Raw genomic sequence first — 23,954 nt, forward strand, 5'->3', positions numbered from 1 at the left:
GAGGACCTAGAGTTCTGAATGTCCTCCGGCTCGAACATATCCAAGATTCTCTCTGTGTTGTTGAATTGCCTAAACTTTTTCTTATTTGGGGGCTGCACCTGATCATCCTCCCCTTTCTCGTCTTCATCTTGTGAGGATCGTGGGGTTCCTGCGTGCTCCTCTTCGGAGTCTTGCCTTTCATTGTCCATATTTTATTCCCCTGGGTAGGAGGTTGTGAGGCTGGGCACTCCCGACTTATGCATGAATGTGTTTCGCAGTCTTATAAATGCATCGGTAGCCTCAGGGGCCTTTAGCAGACATGCCAACATTCGTCAGGCCTTAAGAGGGAGATTTCACGACAGCAATCGGGAGAAAGTATTTTTCCCATAGGATTGCATTGGAGTTATAATTATTTTAGGTGGGAGACAGTTAAAAATAGCCTGATTTTTCATTCAAAAATCGGGAGTCTCCCACCTAAATCGGGAGGGTTGGCATGTATGCTTTAGTTCTGCCCCGTCTGGATGACCTGGGTGGTCAGAAGAGTGTTTTCTCTTCCAGGCCTTCTAACACCCCTGTGGGTCCTCTGGCGTGACCCTTGTGGACATGCTTTCTTTAAGTATGGTGCCTGTCTCCTTCTGGCTCAGATATGTTTCAATAGTTTCTAGTCTTTCTTGTAGGGGTTTCACCCCTTGAGCCACTGCCTCCATCAGTGAGTCTCCCAGCACTTCCTTGAAGCTATAGACCAGATCCTCAGAGTAGGCTGCTTCTTGCTCCGCTCAAATTCTGCAATTTTTTTTTTCTGTGCTTGAAATACCTATTCAGGTGCAGTGAAACGTTCACTAACTCACTGCGTTTTTGTATGAGGATGCACCTTTTGTCCTGCTGAGCAGGCTTCAGGATCATGCTATGTTCACTAACCAGTCTGCAACTGGCTGTGAGTTCTGAGTGCTCTTTCCCTTATATTCAAGGGGTCAGTCTGTAACTGGCTGTCAGTTCTGAATGTTCTTTCCCTCGTATTCAAGGGCTCTGGTGTTCTGTTCCCGCTCCGCAGATGTAAAGCAAATTTTAGCAGTATTCGGTCGATCTCCGGAGTATAAATTAGTTCTCCGGTGTGAAGCACATACACTAAAGCAGTGCAAACGCTTCTCCTTCGTTGCCGGGTGGAGGCCCCTCCTTTCCAAGGGCGGGGTCTCCTCACCCCACAAATGAGCTCTTCGCTCTGACTCGCGCACCATAGCGCGTCCTCTGGCTCATGCGAGCCTGACTGCGCCCCTCCAAAGGTGGGGGCTCTTCCAGGGGACTTGCACCGGCCACATGAGCTAAAATCCTCCTCCCCAAGGGCGGGGGCCACCCTAAGAGTGTATGTGGAGGAAGGCGAGCCCCAAGCGTGCCGAGAAAGCGGCACGGGGCTGCCGTCTCCCAAAATGAAAAGTAAAGTAAATGTTACCTAATCATGTTGCGCGAACCCAATTATACTAATTTTTTGGCGCAGATGCTTACTGTCCGTTGCGCACACTTTCTAATACGAGGTCTAGCTTTCTAACATACATTGGGCCTCATTACGACCCAGGCGGAGGACCATGGTGCTATTAGCACCATGGTGCAAGCCGGTGTCTGCCATGGCGGAATGGGGAATTACCACCCCATTCCGAGGTTGACGGGAAGGTAATTCCCCATGCCGCCATAGCCCTTCCCCATTCCCATTTTTGCCCCATAGGGCAAATTGCGGCACCGTACTTATCACCAAGGTCCCTTTGCGGGTCCCTACTTTAACGGCTGGTAAAATCAGCCGTTAAGGTCGGGTCCCGCAAAGGGACCTCGTAATAAGGCGCTAATAGGTTAACGGCACCACAGCCTTTTACGGCGCCGTTAACCCATTAGCGCCTGGGTTGTAATGAGGTCCATTATCTAGCTAAATATATGTATACACTACGCAGCTAAGAATTAATGCTACTTATCTGCATGGAGAGCAGGAAAGAAGAGGGAGAGTACAGGAAGTGGAAGGACTAGGATCACGTGGTCAGGACATTGGGACTACAGTTGCTCTGGAACAAAGGGAAATGTAGTTTTGTTGGTTAAAAAAGAAAAAGAAATGTTTTTCCCATATGGGAAGTTTCAACAACAAGCACATTTTTTTGTAACTGCTGGAGACAGGAATAAATTGAAGATGAAGCATGATGCTCGCTTCCGTCTTGACATATAATGGAAAGGAAGATATTGAACTATGGGTGACAGGATTGGTTGAAAATGTCACATGTTTTTGGGGGGCGCGGTTGCGCTTGGTGAAGATGGCCGCCTGATTGTGTGCTCCGTCTTGTGAGGTGTCTTCCCGCATTAAATTTTGCTTCATTGCCCTTCTAAACTCTGGGCCAGCTACCTGATCCAACTACTAGAAACCTTGGGCGTGTGCTGCCCGAACACCGCCTCCCAGGTCAGCCCTGCTGCGGAGATCCAGCATTCTGAAATCGGTCGGGAGCTGGCGCTGCTCCGCCCTGTCTCCTGGCTCCAGAGCTGTGTGCCTGTCGCTCTGTGGATCCGGGGCCTGCTGTGGGGGAGGGGCGCTGTGCAGCGCGGCACTGCCCTTTCCCCCCACTCGTGTGGGTCTGCAACAGCCCGTTTGGAGGCATCGGCCCCCTGACTGGGACCTGGGGGCCAGATCCGAACTCAGAGCGGTCTGTTCCGCCGCCCCCCCTGGGCGGCGTGCTGTCTCCTGGCGCCCTGTAGGACCGGGACGGGAGGTTCTTCGTCCGGGGGCCTGCTCGAGGGACGCCCCCTCTCCTCACAGATTCGGTGAGTCGATTGGAGCACTGGTCACTCTGCCCACCCACCCTGTAGTGGCGCCGGCTCCGACTCGCGCCACCTCCCCTTATGAGAGCAGGAACGGCATCTGGGCCCTTCTATACCAGCATTCACGGCCCCTAAACCCTGCCAGACATACTGGGCCCCGGCCCCCAACGCAGCCTGGTGGACGGTACAGCGGGGACAGGGTCTCCTCGGGCACTAGGCCCGCAACATCCACTACTGGCTCCTGGCGGGGGCCCCTCCAGGCACGGACCCAGCTATCCTCCGTATGAACACCAGCGCGTGGACCTCACTGTGGTGCTACGCCTGCCGTTTCCTGCGTCCACATCCACCACCTGACTTCCCGGCCCCCAGTCCCTAACAAACTGTGGTTGGAGGTACTCCACGTTGGTCCCTTCCACCGTGGTGTGCGCCGACTGGTTCCCCAAAGTTACCTGGGTGTCCTAGGACTCGCGGACCCCCCGTACTGCCTGCTTTATCGCTGCCGGGCCCCGGGCGCCCTGCTTGCCTCTCAGTGACCTACGTTCACTGTGCAGGGTGCCTTAGCCGCCCTACCATCCAACACGAGGAGTGGACTCCCCAATTCACTCAATTACAACAGTGCCCATTGTCACTACTTCCTCCACCTCGGCTACAGTGCACTGATCCCCGGCCCTTGGTCCTCACCCAAGATTATTAAGGCGACCTGCACTGGTGGATTCACTCACTGGCCACTTTGTGACCAACATGGTCCTCGATCCAGCAAGCAACGGTGACCAGAACCCCGCAACCTACTACAGCCCTGCATTCCACTCTGACAATGAGGCTGTCTGTGCACCTATAACACCTTGAACGGCCGTCTGACCCTCCTCCGTGGCCTACCCCACCCTCAACCTGCCCCGACGCCCCATCTGCCCTCCTGGGCCCCTGGGCCTACCCTTCTCCTGACATCATGACCAAGGGAACTGGAAAGAAACAATGTTCAATCAACATGTTTACAAAGACCTCGGTGGGGCCGGTGTGGGAGGCATTCGAACAGGAACCATCCAACTCGTCATCGTCAGATCCGGCTGAGTCTCAAAAAATAATGGAATACATTCGGGAGACACGAGTGAGTACCACTGAGGATAACTTGAGCTCCCTCAGGGCAGAGGTCTCTGCACTCTCTGGCCCAGTCACTGAGGTTGAGAAAAGGAACGAGGACCTTGAATCTCGCTCGAGGCATAACAACCTCTGCATTATCGGAGTACCCGAAGATGGCATACAGGAACCTATGGAGGACTATGTTGAGCGCATGCCATTACAATTGCTGGATTCTCCAAAGCTCTCCCCTCAGTTTGCAATTGAGCAAGCCCATCGTGCCCTTGCGGCAAAACCCAGACCGGGCGCACCACCACGACCCATTATAGCTAGAGTCCTAAATTTCCGTGTTCGTGACGCGCTCCTTAGAACGGCTAGAGCCAAGGGAGAACTCCTTCTGGGCGCAGCCAGGATCCCCATATATCCAGACTTCTCGGTGGCAGTCCAACGGGAACTCAAAACCTTCTTGGCGGTGAAGAGGAGGCTGCGAGACCTGCAGGTCGAATACGCCATGCTATACCCCGCCAAATTGAGAATTGAACACCGGGTGTACTTTTTTACAATTCCAGAAGAGGCCTCCAGATTCCTCGATGAACACTTCCCTGGCTGAATCTCCTCTTCAACACATATTGTTACTGCTATGTTCCCTAACTGTTTGTTTATGATCTGGGACTTTGATTTACTATAGTAATTCCTAGTTGTTGAATGAGTGTTGGTAGGGGCTGCTCACCGCCTATGTGTCCTGGTCACCCACGATATGCACGTTCTGGTCCCTAGATTGGCCTCAAAGCCCCGAGGAAGCCCCTCGGACTCATCGTTGAACGCTTCTCCAATTAGATCCCCCTCAGCAGCGTTCACTCGCCATTGGTATATTGCTCTGCAAACCATTGTTAAAAACAGCCACCTCTCTGTCGGGGTCCTCATTGCTTCTGTAATGTCCATTGGCTGATTGTGTTCTGCATGTGACACTCTCTGGCTCCAGAAACGTGCAATCAACAAATTAACGTGTGGCCTCACAACCTGAGGGTGGACCTTTGGGCCCATTGCTAAGCGCTTCTCTAGCCTAATTCCCCTCTCCAGCGCTCATCCACTACTACAATGTCCCTTTAATGTGTGTTGTTAAACCCAGATACTGTCACGATCTGGTTGATTGAGAGGCTACTCCTCCCAATCTTGACCAAACTGTTGTTCCTATTGTGAGACCGGGTCTCGACTACCTGGGTAGAGCCCTGCCCGGGTAGCGCCCGATACCATCGCTAGGCACCATGTTCACCCTTACATTGCCTTCCGGTCCGGAGCATCGCCGCCAGGCCAGTTCACAGGCCCCCCAGTCGCTGATGCCATTGGTTTGGATTTGGTTGTTTGGGTACGGAGTTATCATTCCTCTGTTTGGGGGAGGGATGAGGAAGGGGGTGGGCACTGTTGGGTTTCATGTTAAAAAAGGCTTGGTATTCACAGAAGAGGTGGTGCATAGGGCACTATTGTTCCGACGTTGTTGCAGGTTTAGTCATTCGATGAACCGAGCATGGGAGTTACCACCCTATACACCCGCAACCTCTAATAAATAGCGCCAGATCTGCTAACTGAGGACACCTTGACATTCATGAGCTGGAATGTGCGAGGTCTAGGAAACTATAAGAAAATGAGCCAACTACAGCTTGAGGCTGAACGACACGGGGTCAAAATGCACGCCTGCACTGAGTATTGTGAAAAATGTGCCAAAATGTAGGGCCCTCAAAGGTACTATACTAACTACGCCACCCAAAGCGTGGGGTTATGACCCTAATCCATAGGAGCCTTAAATTTAATCCCATAGCTACACAGATCGACCCCCAGGGCAGATATGTGCTTCTCCATGGTACCCTACAAAATAAGGAGGTGGTCCTGTTAAATATCTATGTCCCCAACATCGATGATCTGGAGTTCTATTTACACCTCACGTCCATCCTTGACAGTTTCCCGCTGTTACCAATCCTCTGGGGAGGTGATTTTAACATGATTTTTGACATGGACCTGGACAGATCCGGCTCCAGACCCCGCCAACTTTCCAAGGCTGCCTACACTACACTGTCATCTCTCCCCCGACTGGCCCTGGTGGATGCATGGAGGCTTCTCTACCCCGACTCCCGCTCCTACTCCTTCTATTCTTCGGTGCACAACTCCTATTCCCGAATCGACAGATGGCTAGTGTCTGACATACTCATAAGGTATATATCTCGCCTACCGATCCTTCCCAGAACTCTCTCTAATCATTCACCAGTGACTATTACCCTGTGTTGGGTCCCGCACTGCGACCGAACCAGACACTGGAGAATTAAACCTCACTCCCTCCTCGACCCCGTCTTCAGCTCCGAGCTGGAGACGGCAATCGAGGAGTTCTTCGAAATAAACACCAACACAGTGTCCTCACAAGCCACCCTCTGGGAGTCCTTTAAAGCCTATATCAGAGGTATCGCCCTGTCCAAGGAAAATGGCATCCTTAAAACAATTTGCAAAGACATTGCCAAGAGTGAGGCTGAGCTGTCCGCACTAGAAGCACAATGCTTGTTACATCAAACCCCTGAAATCCTAGCGTCAATCGGTACGGAACTCGACACCTTCTGCTCCCTTGCAGACTGTGAACTGAGGTTTCTGGACAGCCCGGGCCTTGCGAGGAAATACGGCAAGGGTGAACGCCCAAGTCGCCTCCTGGCCAGGCTCCTCTGCCAAGAGTTAGGCGCCCCACCCATCCCTGGAATAGAAAGACCTGATGGAACCCTGGCCACGTCACCGCAAGGTATTAACTCTGAGTTTCTCTCCTTTTACGAATCTCTATATGCCAATGCGGACAGTGTCCCTACATCGGAGATTGACTCCTATTTAGATAATCTTCCCCTCTCGATCCTTTCCCCTGAGACCATCGGCTCCCTTTAGAATCCATTCACCCCCGAGGAATTCTCGGACGCTACAGACTCACTCTCTTCTGGCAAATCCCCAGGTTCAGACGGCATCCCCTACAAACACTTTAAATCACTCCTGCTCCCTCGCTTAATGGCCCTTTGGGAAGAATCAGTGGAAACAGGTCAGTTCCCACCTTCGCTTCGAGAAGCCACAATAACCATCTTGCTAAAACCCGGTAAACCCCCCACTCAATGTAGCTCCTACCATCCACTCTCACTTATCAACGGTGACGTCAAGATCTACGGCAAATTGCTAGCCCTACGCCTTGCCCCCTACATGCCACACATTATTCACCCTGATCAAGCGGGATTTATCCCGGGACGCTCTACCTCCTTAAACTTGAGGCGCCTCTTTAACATTATAAGCAGGGTTAACTCAAAGGTCCACACGGTAGCAGTGACACTCGATATGCGAAAAGCTTTCGACTCTGTCTCGTGGAAATACCTCTGGTGTGTTCTCGAAAAATGCAAGTTCGGTCCCTGCTTCCTCTACTGGGTCAGGTTGCTCTACTCCAACCCTGTAGCCAGGGGCCGCACCGAGGACCGATGCTCCCCCCTCTTCCAAATAGCTAGGGGTACGAGACAGGGCTGCCCATTCTAGACCATAGTCTTCGCTATAGCGATGGAGCCCTATGTGGACATGCTTCGCCATTGTCATTCACACAGAGGCCTGCGTACCGCTGGTTCCTCGGATATAGTGTCCCTATATGTCGATGATGCCCTTCTCTTCATCCGTTCCCCCGAAACCAATTTGGCCCCGATTTTGGAAGATATTGTACTCTTTGCCAGTATTTACCTACCTAGGCATTGTGGTGTCTCGTCACACTGAACGGGTTTTTGAAGAGAACTACCAAAAATATCTCACAAACATCACAGCAAAGTCAATGGGCTGGAGCAAACTCCCGATTTCCCTTGCGGGCAGGATAGGGATACTGAAGATGGTAGTATTACCTCAGCTCCTGTACAGGTTAGCCAATATTCCCCAGTGGCCTGGCAGCGGGTTCTTCCAGGCATTGACTCGCACCCTTAATACCTTCCTTTGGCACTCAGGCGCGGTCTGGCTTAAACTCAAGACCCTAGCCACCCCAATGGAGGCTGGCGGCTTCGGGGCTCCTGATTTTCTCAAGTACTGACTGGTCTCACAACTCCAATATATGTCATATTGGTTCAACACATCGGACCCCCCAACCCATGTCAGACTTGAAAAGCTATCAGTAAGCGACAAGACATCCAGTCCCTGATTATCACACCCATGCCGATGGCATTAGACTCACTCGACCCGGCGGTCTGCACGTCTTTGGCCCTATCTAAAACATGGCAACTACTAGGCATCGCCCATCCCTTTCATGGTAACCTACCGCTCTGGAACTTCCTTCCAGAGGTCCCACACGTACCTTCTCTTATCGTTCGCCTGTGGGCTGAGGCTGGATATGAACTGCTCCGGGGCGTTTTTGACCAGGGTAATTTCATAGAGTGGCCTGATCTCCCACTCTCCCTGAGACGGAGACCATCCATCTGGCTCCAATACTCATCCCTCCGGAAAATCCTTAAACACAAATACCTTAGTTTCCCAGTGCTACCGCCTGATGAGCCTGCAGATGTGGAGCTATCCTCTCCCACTCCCATGAGGGGCAAAGTCTCCAGACTCTATATTCTGGTGCAGGCCAGATCGGCCCCCATATTCTCCAAATTAAGACACGCTTGGGAGGACGACCTTGGACTAGAAATGACTGACGAACTGTGGGCCCACATGTGTGCACGCATTCATGGGGTGTCCTTCAACTCCTGCTTCAAACTGATCCAATTCAAGATACTCCACAGGTACCACTACACTCCGAACAGACTGCACCATATTTCGAATGACTTCTCCCCGAGGTGCCCCAGGTGTGGCTGTGATAATGCTGGCTATATCCACATAATCTGGTCCTGCCCCCGCCTCACCCAATTCTGGGGTGCAGTATGCGCTATGTCAGAAATCCTCGAACACCCTATCACTCCATCCCAATGAGGTGTCTTTTCCATGACTTTCCCGAACTCCGCTGAGACTCCAATAAACTGGCCGGCTGCATGCTACTTGCAGTACGCTCCATCTTACTCTGCTGGCTCCGACCTACCACACCTACCCATGGACAGTGGCTCAGGGCGGTCACTTGGGCGTCAGACACCGAAGAATCCGGGGCAGTACAGCAGCCTACCCACTCAAGACCTAGAGATATATGGTTAAAGTTTCGTTCATTCATGTCTTCTACTGACGCTGTTTCAGGTCCTGCATCTCCAGCTCTCTCCCCCCACCATTCCTCTTCCTCCTCCTAAAATGCCTCCATTGCAGCCCCGCACCCACCTCGGATGTACCCCTCATGTGTGTAAACTGGTTTTTGTACTTGCTCTATACATCTGTACTGGCTGCATTGCTCTGATTCTATATGCCTTGTATGTAACTCACCTGATCGTGTGTTGCCAAGCTAAATAAATAAAAGTTTTTTTTTTTTGAAGTCACATGTTTTCATTTGACATATCAAAAATGGACTACAGACAAAAGACTATTCCCTATTAAATGTAGTTTTAAATGTGTTCATTTTTTATGTTTGTACTAGTTTCAATGCTGCTCGAGTTTAAAGTAAAGAGAGAAAACATAATCCTTTGCCTCCGTGTCTTTAATAGAATCTTGACTTTCCATAACGTTAGTATGGAAAATCAGTATTAGAGGACTTTCTGCCCCTTCAACTATACAGTCACGTCAAGGGAGTGAAATTAAAGACACAACAACCTTCCTATTCACGTTCTTTACGGTGGGGGCTACATGCCTCCAGCAGTCAAGCCCTGGCCTATGTAAAAGTCTGCAAAGCTGAAGTCGTCACAGCAGGTCAAATCCCTGTGGCTGTTTACAGTATAAAATCCGATGAAAAGGCTTGCTTTACATTTATCATGCATTAGTAAAGTGATGCCTTGGTTTCTCACCCGACCCTGCTCCCAGTTTTCCTGACACCATTGTAACCTCATGGATTTAGAGTTTTAATGTGGTGATTCATGGGTCAGTTGGCAGCTATGCTTACACAGTATGCCCACTCACCTGTGAGCATACAAGAAATGACATACTACCATGGCATAAGCCCTGCAGGGACAGCGTGAAAGCCACCACCCAATATTATTGACAACGCAAGCCCAATCGCACGTCCAGAGAATTAACGATCTGGATGGACAAAAATACAAAGCTTTTGAGTTTCCCATAGCCATGCGTGTGACACTGGTTACCTGGCCACCCTTTCTGATCTCTGGCCCAGGCCCCGTCAATTACCCACCTGCACTGCCTCACTGGCAACCCCTGCACTTGGGGACCGTTTTTCTGTATCCCTTCAGTCCCCCTATCAGCACTTATGTCTGCACTTCCTTTGCACTTACCACTAGCTGGCTGTTTTATGTGTCTTATTTATTCCACTTCCCATGTACTGCACTTCTCTCCCCTCCCCCTGCGCACTTTCTTTCCCCCCCCTTCCCATGCACTTGCGCGATCTGAATGACACCCGGCCTAGTAGGATCGTTGTCTGTCCTCCCTTTGCCCCCCCCCCTTGCCTCGTCGTGCCTTGAAACACTTGTGTATAGGCGCGTTGTAAATGCCATATATCATATCCAGACCATCCGTTCAGGTTTTTTTCCATTTGAATTATGGAACTGGTAGTTTCTTTCTTTCCCACTTTAAATTTAGGAAAACTATACGTCCCAGAATTTCAAGTAAAAACAAGACTGGGTGGTGGTTTCACACTTGAACGGAACAGGGCTGGTTTCCCTAGGCAGTAGGTGTTATACGCAGATGGTGGAGAGTCCAGATAGGGAAGCAGTTCAATTGGTAGAATCTGGAGGCAATACAGAAATATATATGCCAACATTATCATTAGGGATATAGTCAGTCTTGGTTTTAACTTTGCCTTCTGGACTTATAGACCTGGAGTTTGCTATTGCAAACCCAAGTCTACAAGTGTAAGGGAAAGTTAAAACTAAGACTTAACTAATATTTCTCTGATATAATAAGGTTGGCAAGTATGTACTGAGACGAGGAAGAGGGACTTGAGGGAAATTAAGTTCAAATTGGGGTTCATATTAATATACAACCGCAATGATAAAACCTGGGAAAATTCCATCGTTTGTATTAGTAAATATTTGCATTTTAATCTTTGCAATGCACAGTGGCCTCAAGCAGGTTTTCCCCACTGTAGGCGAGGCCAAACATTATTTTTGAATGGGTCCTCCTAAACGCCGCAAATCTTCAGCCTGCATAAGAAGATGATTAGATTTAAACCCGACTGTGGCACGAACAGGGCGTGTGTGCCACCGTGGCACATTCGGAGATTTAGCCATCTAGATATTTAGTAAAAATCTGACGTGTCTGGGGTATTAAGGGCGTAAGAATGCCCTGCCGGCAGACGCATGCGCATTCGCGTCCAAGCATGGGTAATAATAACATGCAAAGGACTGCGACACTCAGACGATTTTACAGCTGTAGGCTGGAGAACTATAAACTGTCTCTCCCTTTCCTCTTTCATTTGTAAACTGAACTCGGAGACCCAGCGTTTGGAGCCAGGATAACGTGTGCTGTGAGGGAAACGGAGTTAATGTCTGTGCGGACTAGTGCAGCTCTTCCCCACTGCGCATGCGCCGTCCCCTTTCACTTTATTATTGTTGCCTGGAAACAGCACAGCTCTTCCCCATTGATGCCTCCCCACTGCGCATGCGCCGTCCCCTTTCACCTTATTATTGTTGCCTGGAAACAGCACACTCGTCACCATCGTTGCCTACCCACTGCGCATGCTCCGTCTCCTTTCACCTTATTATTGTTGCCTGGAAACAGCACACTCGTCACCATTGTTGCCTCCCCACTGCGCATGCTCCGTCCCCTATCACCTTAATATCGTTGCCTGGAAACAGCACACTCGTCACCATTGTTGCTCCCCACTGCGCACGCTCCGTCCCCTTTCACCTTATTATCGTTGCCTGGAAACAGCACACTTGTCACCATTGTTTTCCCATTGCGCATGGTCCGTCCCCTTTCACCTCACTATCGTTGCTTGGAAACACCACAAAAAGGTTCCCCGAGGTATGTGTTTGGCAGCATTCACAATATTGACTGATCGCTCCTGCTTAAATCTGAACGTACTATGTATGTCTGTGCCCAGAAATAGCAAGAGTAAGTTTCTTTACAGATGAATGTGACTACTCTGAAACCACATACTTAAAGAGGACTGCTGTGACTCTGTGAGAGCGAACTGTGGCCTATTTACCCCGCCCCCCCCCCACCGTTCCAATCACTCTGCTGACATGCAAGTGCATGGTTTTCTTTCCCTGAAAATGTATGCATACGAATGCAGATGCTAACAACGAAATGCTTTACATGAATAATTCCCAGGCCAGTCAACAATGCAGCCCTGGGCACCATTTCTAGCCTGTGTCGTGACCTGCCACGGTTAGGACAGCCAGGTAAATCAACATAACCCAACATTTCAAGGGCGAGGATGGACAGCTAAAGCCCAGTGGTCGTTGTACCACTGCCTTCCACTTTGTGCCCTCTCTCCTTGCCCTATTGCCTGCATTTCTAGCGCCTTTCTCGATGGAAAATGTTATTCTCAAGCCCCTTATCTAGAGACCACGACCACCACCAACCCTTTTTGATCCAGGGTTAAGGTTCATTGATTACTTACTTTCTAAGTCCTAGGTAAGGTGTGTGTTACGCGCTAGCTTGAAGACATCATTTGTGTTTTGGGGTTAGAAAGCTGTCCTGGTGTGTGTATGTCTAAAGATCAGGGGTTGGTCCATGGGCATAATTTTAGGTGGGGGAAAGGATGTTTGAGTACCCCCCCACCCACTTTTGTGGCACACCAGTTTGTCCCACATTTGGTTGTCATGCCCATTCCCCCCCCACCCCACCCCTCGTTTTCTGCAAAATTACTCCACTGGTTAGTGCAGAAATGGATGCAAAGAAGGAAGTCAATTCTGGCACGAATGGGAGGAGCAAGGTTATACAAAAAAAACACGATCCTGCTACATATGGCTAAAGATAGAATCCGTCCTGACACGATAGGGGCAAGCGGCTAGCCCAACATTAGAGACACTGATCCATTCCTCGGTATAACTTTAAATACTGGAACTTTTAGTTGTCGGTTTTTAGTGGGGTAATCTAGGACTAAGCCCCAGAATGCACATTTTAAACCAGGACTGGGCATGTGTGCTAGACATTGTAAGGCCATTGCTTATTAACTAGGGTGAATTGAGGAAGTAATCAAGTCTATAATTTATCACTGTGGACATTATCACCATGTCCTCTCCACTTTGTCCTTGTCCTAACTCAGGAAGGCACTCTGTCTTCCTCAAAACTCTTTAAAAAATACCCCCTTTCAGTCTCTTTTTTTCTTCTTATATATCCCCCTTCCCTGCAATGGTATTATAGGCTGACACTGTCCATAATTCTCTTGCTGCCCGTTGGGCATATCCTTGTTGGGAAAACTTGCCTCCCTCTGCTGAAGTGGTGTCTCTATAAATCATTATTGGGGTGGACAAACTAGTGAGCACAGGTAGAACAAGTGGGTTGGGTGGTGGCACATCATATAAGTAGTGCTCCAGATGTGATTTTGAGGTGGGAGTATTTAACCCCCTATTTTTAAAATTAGAAAAGTAAATATGATTTTAAAAATGACTTTTCTCCTTTGCAAGAGTAAAATTGATGTGACATCCAGCCAAAGTGCAAAACTGAATGGAAATCATAACTATGCGGCAGCTTTCTGCACTGTGACAGAATACACCTTTCATTTTGTTCTCGAAGGTCTGGCCCTTACATCTCTCCTGTATATATTTAAATGTTGAAAACACCAAAACCTAGGCAATTACATAATAAAGCAAACCTGAATTGTGTGTTTTGAGGTTCGATAGCATAATTGTCTTTTGACAATTTGACAGGCTGTGTTATTTCTGCTGGGCTTGGGTGTTAGAAAGTGGCTGGAAATAATATTCCTCCCACCCAGCCACTTGCTAACACCCAGCCCTGCATTCAGGGACTGCATCAGGGCCTTTCTACCCTTACAAACAAAAGGAGCCTCTGGGAGTAGGGGGCACAGCAACTGCTCCCATGTTTCCAGTCCGCAAAGCACAGCAGAAAGTCACCATTTTCGTTCTGGGGCTTTTAATATGTGCTTCGCAGTGCTCACATTAAAGTTATGGCCTGTCTAAAGCTTCCTACTGGCTCTGGCTGCCTGCCTTGTGATAAATTCGGCAGCTAACCTCCAGGCCCCACTGCAGGCTTGGACTGGCCTATAGGGCAATAGGCCCATGGCTTAACCAAAAACGCAAAATGCTTGTGTGGGCTCGTTTGTTGGGTGAAAGTGTGCCACCGTTTTTGTCAATGTGTGCCAGTTTGATGAGTTACAGGACTTTATATTGTGGCTAATAGTTTTGAACAGTGTTGCTGATTAAATATTCTTTAAAATGTACAATTTGCATCACATTTGATCAGAAACCACCCGCTTGGGTTATTCAAACAGCGTCACAAAAGGAATGAATTCCTATTTGCAACTGTGGAGCACTTTTTCGTTGGTGCCCGAGACTATTGTATGCCCCAGTCTGACCCTGCACCACTGTTACCACCCTCAGCATTGGGGACCTAAGGGGGCCCACATCTTTAGCTGGGCCTGTTGCTGTTCACAGAAGCCTTTTTCAAATGCCTTCTGCAAGCAGCAGGCTGTGTTACTGTGGGCCTGGGTGTTAGAGAGTGGTTGGCAATAATATTTCTCCCAGCCGAACTGGCGGGAGAAATATTATTCTCAGCCACTTGCTAACACCAGCACCCGCAGTAATAACGCAGCCTGCTCGCAGAAGACCTTTTGAAAGGCCTTCTGCAAGCAGCAGGCTGCGTTATTACTGCGGGTATTAGGGAGTGGCTGGCAATAATATTTCTCTTGCCCGAACGGGCGGGAGAAATATTGTTCTAAGCCTCTTGCTAACACCCACCACCCGCAGTAATAACTCGGCCTGCTCACACAAGGCTTTAAACATTCGTTCATTCTCGTGATAAAATATGTGCTTGTCACGAAAATGAAAGAATATTTCAAAGCCTACTATGAGCATCCTGTGTTACTGAGGGGCTGGGTAATAGCGAGCATAGCTGGAATTAATATTTCTACCACCCTCACGGGTCGGAGAAATATTTCTTCCCAGGATGGCCACTTGCTAAATAGATTTGCTGCAAAAGGGCCCGGTTACCCCAACAAAACAGCAGTATTATATCGCAAATTGCGATGCGATACCGCTTATTTTATGCCTTGCAATTGCAACTTAGTTTTCCATCTACTTAGTTTTCCATCTTCCATCTTATTAATTACACAATCCTAAAATGCTAGGAAAATGAATATGCACAGTGCTTCTGTTTGCTCCATGAGCATCAACACAGCAGAAGCTGAATGGAAATAAACCATTCCTTTAATCACAGTGTGCAGTTTCTTTTTTGAAAGGCTTCAGAGAAATACATTCTGTTTCAGTGGCTTTTATCCATGGCTTGCAATTACGTCCATGTAGATAAAAATCTGGTTTGTGTCAAGTAGCCTGACCTTTTCCACTACCCTCTGCTCTAAACTTGTGTATATCTGTATTCAGGAAAATGATAAAGATGTCATATTTACAAGACTTTCATGCGTAAAAAGGCCTTGTATGCACCTTATCTGGAGGCCTGCATATAAGGGTTAATTGGCTAAACTGTTTTAAGTAAGCATATATTTTACTAGGCTGGTTAAGAAAAGGTAACCTTATGAAAGTTTTTCATCAAGTTAATATACACCCATAACTCATGTTCAACATTTACAAAAAGCCCCTCCCTCAAAAACCTTCTAAAGGCATTTAGTCTTGCAAGCATTTTACTGTGCGTTTTTCATTGAAACATTTGATCATTATTTGTTACATTAGCTTAAGAAAAATAATGAAACATTACATGACAAAGGAAATGAACAATCTGCACAAACCACATGCTACACTTTCATCAGGTACCTTCAATGTCCAACCCACAGCACCAAGAAGATCACCACAGTCAAACATTCCTATTACAACTCGAAAATGACTGTTCAACTGTCCTTCTCAGTGTCCACTCAGTGTTTTGAATAAATGATTCATAGCAATGTCTATAATATCATGTTTTTATCTAGTGTTCCATAGCGGATACTGTGATGTCATCTTCCAAGGTGTGAAAGCCTTAACCTTTTTGATTTGTAACAGTAGAATGATGCAGGTAATACTGTTACTGAAAGGCAGTCTGCTAATCGGATCTCCCCACCCCCTTTCATCATGCTCCAAAGTTCTAGTGCACACATGGGCCTTGCTGTCCCCAGTCTACTGACATTTACAGCACCTGTTCTACAGTGCTGATTCAATGTCAAAGTCCCTCTGCACCTCTGCACTAAATTCTGATAATTGTATGCTTTAGACAGTCTGTGAGTAACTACATCTTTAAATATAATCCAGTGCCAAGGTGACTGCTAAGGATGCACAGTTATAAAGCCACATCAATTTAATATCAACCCTGTGCCAGCTCTCTGAGCAAGGCTTAAGCATAACAGAATGGATGTAGATCAGAGTCTAGACTGACTGTCTCCACAAATGCTAGGTGGAACAATAGCCAAGATTCAATCTCCTTTGATTCTGCCTTGGGGCATAGAAATGTCACTAGGAGGTCCCCTGTGCACTGGTGGGGTGGTCAGGAAAGGTCCCACTGAGATAGAGTGGTTCACGTTGTGCGCGCCATATTTGTGACTGGGGATGTGGTGAAGTTGTGCGATGGAGCAATTGTATATGTATACAGTGTAAAATGTGAATGCGATGGATTACTTGTGTTCAAGTTGATACATATTAGATTTGCACACACGTAGCACGATAAATGGCAAAATTGCCAAATTAAATATAAACACGATCCAGATATGGTGTGTCACGAAGTGCCTAGAAGCTCGGCGACAATGAGTTTCATAATGCGCATGCGAGGAAGGAGACTTGTCATAAAGAACCCACTGTAAAGAAGAGACAATAGTTATTAAAAATGCATGCCCACTGATCTACCTACACAATGACTTTATAAATCTACATGTAGTGTGCTCTCTTCATAAATTTGTTACACTCTGCAGTCAGGGGTTCACAAGATGAATTCTGAGCATCTGGGAGAACTGGTTTTGCAGGGTTGGAGGCCAAAGGAGAGGTAATGATTAACCGAACAGATGGTCAGCCAACAAACCGGCCAGGTTTTTATGGCCTGACAGCTTCGCAGCAGGCAGATGTAATCTTTTTTAAGTGTGTGGGTGTTTGCAGCGATCCGGCCATTTGCTCTTGACCAACAATAAACGTGGAGTGAAGGATGCCTGAGGCCAGAGCTGACTGATACTCCCTGTGCTTAAATTATTTTCTCAGAATGTGGCCAGAGGCCATGAGTGTTGAATTGGTAGTCGTTTAGAACTATCGCCCTATCTTCCCCACCCCCTTCCTGGATAAACTCTTGGAGAAGCTGGACCTCCCCCAATTGATCCTTCATACTGAACTTGTTGGTTGCCTCCATGATCATCAATCTAGATTCCGGGCATCCAAAGGCACGGAAACTGCTCTCCTGAACACCTGTTGAGATGAGCTCGCAAATCATGACTCTTAACTCTCCTGCTGTTCTCATTCCTCTCCATCTCTCCTCTGCCTTTGACACAGGAACCAATCTATCCTCATAAAACGTCTCTGTGATACCCACGGCATCATGGACTGGTTACTGGAGTGGCTGACTTCTTTTCTCACTAATCGCCTCTCCCAGTTGCAACTGGGCCTTTATCCTCCACCACCTCACTCTCTAACTGCGCCGTGCCCCACAGCTTTATCCTATCGCCGCAGCTGTTCAATAACTATCCCGCCCCTGTTGCTCTACTGATCTCCTCCTTCTCTCCTTATTTCCAGTGTTATGCTGATGACACACAGCTTTCCTTCAAACTTCCCTCTACTTCCTCCTCTCTCATTTCTGATTGCCTGACCGCCATCCAGACGTGGTGTGCGGCTAACGATCTCGCTCTTAATGCCAGTAAGACGGAGAACCTTCTCATTGGGACACCTGCGCCCTGTTTATCTCCCAACCTCTGCCCGACCTCCTTCAGCCCTCTACTCTCACTATCCTGTGAGACCAAAAACCTTGGCGCATCTTCGACTCCACTCTCTCCTTCCACTCTCACATCTTGGACCTTGCCAAGAAGCCCCACTTTCAGCCTCACCTCCTTAGAGGCATTCTCCCTTTCCTCACTATTCCCCAGAAGCTCAATGTCTCCAGAGCCCTGGTCCGCTTTGGGCTGGATTACTGCAACAGCCTCTTACTCAATCTCCCCCTTTCCTCCCTACACCCCCGTCAGCTAATCCAGAATAGGGCTGCCAGACCTATCCTTGGCCTCAAGCCCATGGACCTTATCTCTCCACTGGCTCTTGGTGGCCGTAAGGATCTAATTCAAGACCCTCTGTATCATCCACAAAGCTTTCTGGGGCCTGGGACCACGCTATCTCCAACATTCTATCCCTAAATATTTCCCAGCTAGAGCCCTCCACTCCTCTAACTACAATTCTCTGCTTGTCAAACTCTTCTTCAAGCAGAATGTTTGGGTGGACACCCAGGCAGGCCGAGCCGTGCTAGGAGTCTGCGGATGCCGAACTTGCGGAAGGCCTAACTCCTTCCTCTGCCCAAAAGAACATAAGGTCCACACAAGTAGCAAGGTGGAACTGAGGTTTATTACAGCCAACAAAAAACGGGGATTACATGCGCAGAGGGAAGTCCATGCACATCTCGGCAAACTCTGGCTCGCAGGCCAGTTTTGATGACGTGTGATGTCACAATTTGTGTCACCCTCCAGGCCCTTCTCCAAAACCTATCCCCACTCCGGATAGGTTGCTGAGTGCTTGTTCCCATATAGGAGCCTATAGAGAAGCGTGTTATTGGACAAGGCTGTGTCAGGTGTTATGCTTGGACCATCCCCGAAAAGTGTTACTCTAGGATTGTTACAGTGAGCAGGCCACATGATTGGTCAGTGACCCCAGCTACCCACCCCTAGGGCCATGAACTCTGATTGGCTAAGCAGCGGGCTCCCATGCCTGGGACAACCTCAGTTCCCAGCCCACCAGACACCTGTTTTCAGGGCATGTGCAACTATGTGGTTGTAAGGTGCAAATATGTGTCAGTGCCATAACTATATAGACCATTACTACAATGCGAGCACTCTGTTTCCTAACGCAGAACTGTAGCTTGAGTGTAATGACTTTGTTGCAACCATTGTCTGTTCCGTGACACCGTTTGTTCTTCCCAGCCACCAATTCTTGGCTTTACTGCAGCTCGGCCGGGTCACGTGCTTGGAGACCATGTTTGTGAGCACAGAAGCTATGAATTATTCTGTATTTGTTGGATAGCGCCCCTCTCCTGCAGCTGGTGTTACTTTGGTTCAAGGTTGGGGAATGTCATTTGCAAAATTGCGACCTTGCCAGTGGCTTTGTTCCTGTCGTTGGTGTTCTGCTTGCACAGCAGTCTGTGAGGCTTGGGGTCTCTCCAAGTTGATTGTGGCCTACTACATTTCCTAAACCATGGTCTGGCTTCTACTATATGTGTCTGTCATAGTGTCTATAGGTTAGTGTGTCATGGCTGTCGGGTCCCTCGAGTGCTCCTGCCATACCATGGGGTTATTTGCATGTAAGCACCTGCAAGCATTTGCACAAGCCCTTCTTGCTTCTTGCGTTCCTGGGCTGCTGTAGCAAACCTAAGTGCAAAATAATAAACGTGCAGACAGTATGTCTGAATGCCAGCAAGACGGAGATTCTCCTCATCGGCACACCATCTCCATCCTTTTCCCTCACTCTCTTGCCGGCCTCCCTTGGCCCACCTCCTACCCCTACCTGGGAGGCTAAGAACGTTGGGTTCATCATTGACTCCACACTTTCCTTCTTGGCCCATATGTCTGAGGTCTCTAAAAAGTCAAACTTCCTACTGCACCTCCTCAGAGGTACTCTGCCTTTCCTCTCCTTCCCTCAGAAGCTCACTGTCTCCCAAGCTCTGGTTCTCTCTAGCTTGGACTCTTGTAACAGCCTCTTTCTAAATCTACCTGCCTCTACTCTCTGCCCTCTACAACTTATCCAGAACAGGACTGCAAGACTTGTCCTTGGCCTCAAGCCCTGGGATTGTGTATCTCCAGCTCTGAAATCTCTCCATTGGCTCCCAGTGGATACAAGGATTAAATTCAAAGTCCTCTGTATTGTCCACAAGGCTTTCTGGGGCCTGGTTCCAAAATACCTTCAGCTATCCCTCCGCAAATAACCTCCCCTGTCGAGCTCTTCGCTCCTCTAACTCCCTCTGTGTCAATCGTTTTTCAAAGAAACGAGCTGGGGGTAGATCTCTTATCTTCAGCTGGGGCCTCCCTCTGGAACAGCCTCCCTGCCACACTAAAACTTGAGGAGAACCATCTCCGGTTCTGGAAGCACCTCAAGACCTTCCTCTTTGCTTCTGCCATCGCTCCCCTTCTCCCCTGCCGATCTGCTCTCTCTTGGCACTGTGCACCTGGCCCCCCTTGCACTGGGGACTGTATCTGTACCCACACAGCCCCCCCATTTTTCTTCTTTTTCTGCACTTATCAGACTTACCCAATTTGCTGCCTTAAACACAGCACTTGCCGCTTGCTGGCTGTACTATGACTGTTTATTGCCTCCATTTTCTCTTTATTTGTATTTATCTGCGCTCCTTTTCTCCACACTTTCCACTCGCCCGCTTCCATGCACTTTTTCCCTTTCCCCTTTCCCACGCACTTGCGCGTTCTCTATGTCACTGGGCTTAGTAAGATCATTTTTATGTTGTGTTGTGTTCTCCCCTGTTCCCCTCCCTTGCCTAGTCGCGCTCTGAAACACTTGTGTACGAGCGTGACACAAATAAAATATATATCATATCATATGTATATGTCACTGTCCTCTTAACTCATATAGCTGTATACTTGTGTTCTTCATGTAGTGGGGTGTGTATGTGCCCTGTGTGCAGATGGCACGTTTGCTTCATGTCTAACATAGCTCTCTTGTGCTGTCTCTAACGACTTGAGGCATGGCTTTTTGGTGCTTTAGTCGATTCTGTCCATGTAGCTGTCTCCAGCGCCTTCTTGTGTATCTTTGTCCACTCTGGGTAGAGTTCGTACTGCTGTAGGCTTTTAGGGCCTGCTTTGAGGGTACCTTTCATGATAGTTGTTCATCGAAAAAGGAGGGGGAATTGGTGTGAGCCATATTGTCTCTGGTGCTTCTTCCGGTTGGAGGGTCTTTTGGGACGGAAGGCATATTCTGACCTTCCCTCTTCATTCCCCCCCCTCTGGTCGATTTGTCGACCACACCACCATTGTTTCTTCCATCGTCTACCATACTCCACACCTTTGTTATCCCAGCCAGGTGTCCATAGTAGTTGACATGATCTTTGAATGACCAGTACATGTAGACACATCCACCTTCAGGTTTGCAGTATACCCACCTCCCTACATACTTCTTTGGGTTGCGCAGGTTTTCTACCTTCATTCCTGGTCGGAATATGTCAGACTCTGCTATCTTTTGTCTCAGCCTCTCTCTTTCCTTTATTATGTCATTCATGGCTCTCCCTTCTCCAGTTCCATTAGTAGTTGCGTTCCAACTACTACTTCTGCTATTTTCTGGCATCTTCCAATGCATATCTTTATTCCATACAAGGATGCTGCTCCCAGTATCAGTCCTCCAGCCAGAAGGACATCCATGACCAGAGATAAGCGAACCAGCTCTTTTCCTTTCTTGTCCCCCTTCTCTTCTTCCATTTTTGCGTGCATGTGTGCGAACTGGGAAACTCTGTCTAATAGAGTTCCATTATCTTCATCGTTGACAGGTATGAATATGCAACAGGAACTCCCTATTTTCACACAACCTCCTCCTTCCATTGCTTTGAGGAGATCTAGGACATATCTGTTCTGGAGTGCTACCAACCTTATTTCTCTGAGCTCTACGTTTATTGTATTGAATCAGTTTAGCGTTGAGTTTATGGTGACCATCAACTCCCAGTGGGTAATTTGTAGCCATTCGGCATTTGCATACTCCTGTACTCTGGGAAATAGTGATGCAAAGAACATTTGTGTCTTGCTGAATAGTCTGTGAGATGCTGGTAATGAGTCCAGTGCTGCTTCTGATCTTCCCCATAAGTGGTTTTCCCCCTCTTTTCATCCTGCTGAGTATCTCATGCTGGTTGGCGTTCTCTGGTTTGTCACTTGCGGAAGTGTTGAGCGACATTTTCTTCCTTTTATTGAGTTGCATTTTCGGGAATTCATCGAGCTGAAAGTCCTTCCTTGGTACCACTAAAGAGGGCATGTTCATGTGTGCTAGGGAGCATATTCCTCCCCAGTTTGGTGGCAGCTTGTCATATGCATTAGCTCCACAGGCCCAATAGTGATCCATTAGAACAACTGTCCCTGTTCCTGTTTCCGGTATTACTTCTATTCTCTTGCACACAACATTTGCTCCCACTTCTTCTTCACCATTGTGTTAATAACATAAAGCTGGTGTAGTGAGTGGAATTATTGGCACAGGTCCAGCTTGATCTATCCATGTGACTAATTGTGCGCTTTTGACCCATTCTTTGAGGCATATATCGATTTCTTTTTGCACCTTGTTCACTGCTGCTTTTGCTAATGTTACTGCATTGCTTCCCACTATTCCATCTACCCAGCCATCATCTGTGTATACTTGTCCATAGATCAATACGTGTGGTCTTTCCCAGTACCCTAGCGCTCTCCATTTGCATGGCAGGTATTGCAACGTTATTGTCTTTGTTTCTCCTTTATCAGGTCTTTCTGTTATGTACTGCAGCCCCTCAGCGAGTTGCCAGTAATTGTCCATCATTGGTAACATCTTAATGTAATTGTCTTTGTATGGGAAGGTCGCCTTGGACATCCATCTTAAGGTGGCTGTTCTCCCTTGGAATCTTCCTCGTGTTTGGAACATTGCTAGATACATCAGGCATTGTGCTGTTGCAGCGGGTATCTCTGTTACTACGAAGGTCCTGGAAGCACTCATGGCATAAGGGATCAATGAGCAGACATAGCAGCTCTCCCGGTTGTGCCCTTGCCAATTTTTGTTTGTGTGTGCAGGGTCGTTGAGATATGTGTCAACCCCCTTCATATCTTTGCCAACGCTGTGCTTAACTCTCCTTACCTTATCAGCAGTGTCCTCTGTACCACCTGACACAGTAGTCCTTGCAGCTTGGGACGGGGAAGAGTTAGTGTGGGATACAGAGGAGACATGCAAAGCAAGATGTAGCTGCCAGAGTGCAGTGCTTAAGAGTCCAGTAGATGGCAGTAACCACACAGCAGACATAATGATTTTTTAATTACATTTACCATTATTACTTATGCTGCAGTTGAGCAGCTGATGAAATTATAAAGTTGCCCGCCTGAAAATTGCGATAAAAAGCGTTATTATGTTAGAATTTGTGAGTACGTTCAAGCTCGGCAAACTAAGTAATCACTGAGTGCCCATGCAAATATCTCTTCCCAAATATTCTGTATGGATGAATTTCGGAGCATTTGCAGGACAGGGTATGCACTTTGCTCAAGTTGTGGGTATGCATGGGCCAGGTATTCTATAAATACTAGGAAGTAAATGTCAGGTGATCGGGCTCTAAAATGTCCGGGTCTTCTTATAGCATGGACAAATTGGTTGGAGAATGCTTCAGGGCAGTGAACAGGAGGCAACATCAAGGAATTTTCTAAACCTTGCAACTTTTCTAACAATTTACATCGACAGTCGTAGAACCCTGCATGTGCAAGGAAGGAGAAATGTTAAGACAGTGTTACTGCTGTAGTCGGTAGTACGAACTGTGCGCGTGGAATGGCCAAGTTCAATCACGTTACTACAATGTATTTGTCAGATTTGTTCAGGTCATGGGAGGGAATTTGGGCAGGGCAATATTTCAAGTTTCAGTTTCTAAATCTTGGGGACAGGGCTAATGTTCTTCACTAGTTAATTTGCACCAATGTTGTTGTGGGAATTTCAGGGATTTGGGATCGTCGGACCATAGGGTGGCCAGTAGTCTCTAGTTCATTGGGGCTTGGGACATTTGTGCTTTCTTTCTCTTTCATCTGCTGTTCACTGAGAATTAGGTCCTGTTCCTCC

General features: G+C 48.1%; 1 protein-coding gene across 1 annotated transcript in view; it reads left to right on the forward strand.

Annotated features, from left to right (window-relative positions):
* Positions 1 to 11,699: 11,699 nt before the first annotated feature.
* Positions 11,700 to 23,954, forward strand: part of LOC138516900 (zinc finger protein 84-like) — a 35,586-nt gene continuing 23,331 nt past the window's right edge. Inside the window, exon 1 of the mRNA XM_069632354.1 lies at positions 11,700 to 11,868. The gene's annotated coding sequence lies outside the window, so the exon portion shown is untranslated. The remainder of the gene's footprint in view (positions 11,869 to 23,954) is intronic.

The sequence above is a fragment of the Ambystoma mexicanum genome, chromosome 6q (genome assembly GCF_040938575.1).
Source record: "Ambystoma mexicanum isolate Mex_15411 chromosome 6q, UKY_AmexF1_1, whole genome shotgun sequence".
NCBI lineage: Eukaryota > Metazoa > Chordata > Amphibia > Caudata > Ambystomatidae > Ambystoma > Ambystoma mexicanum.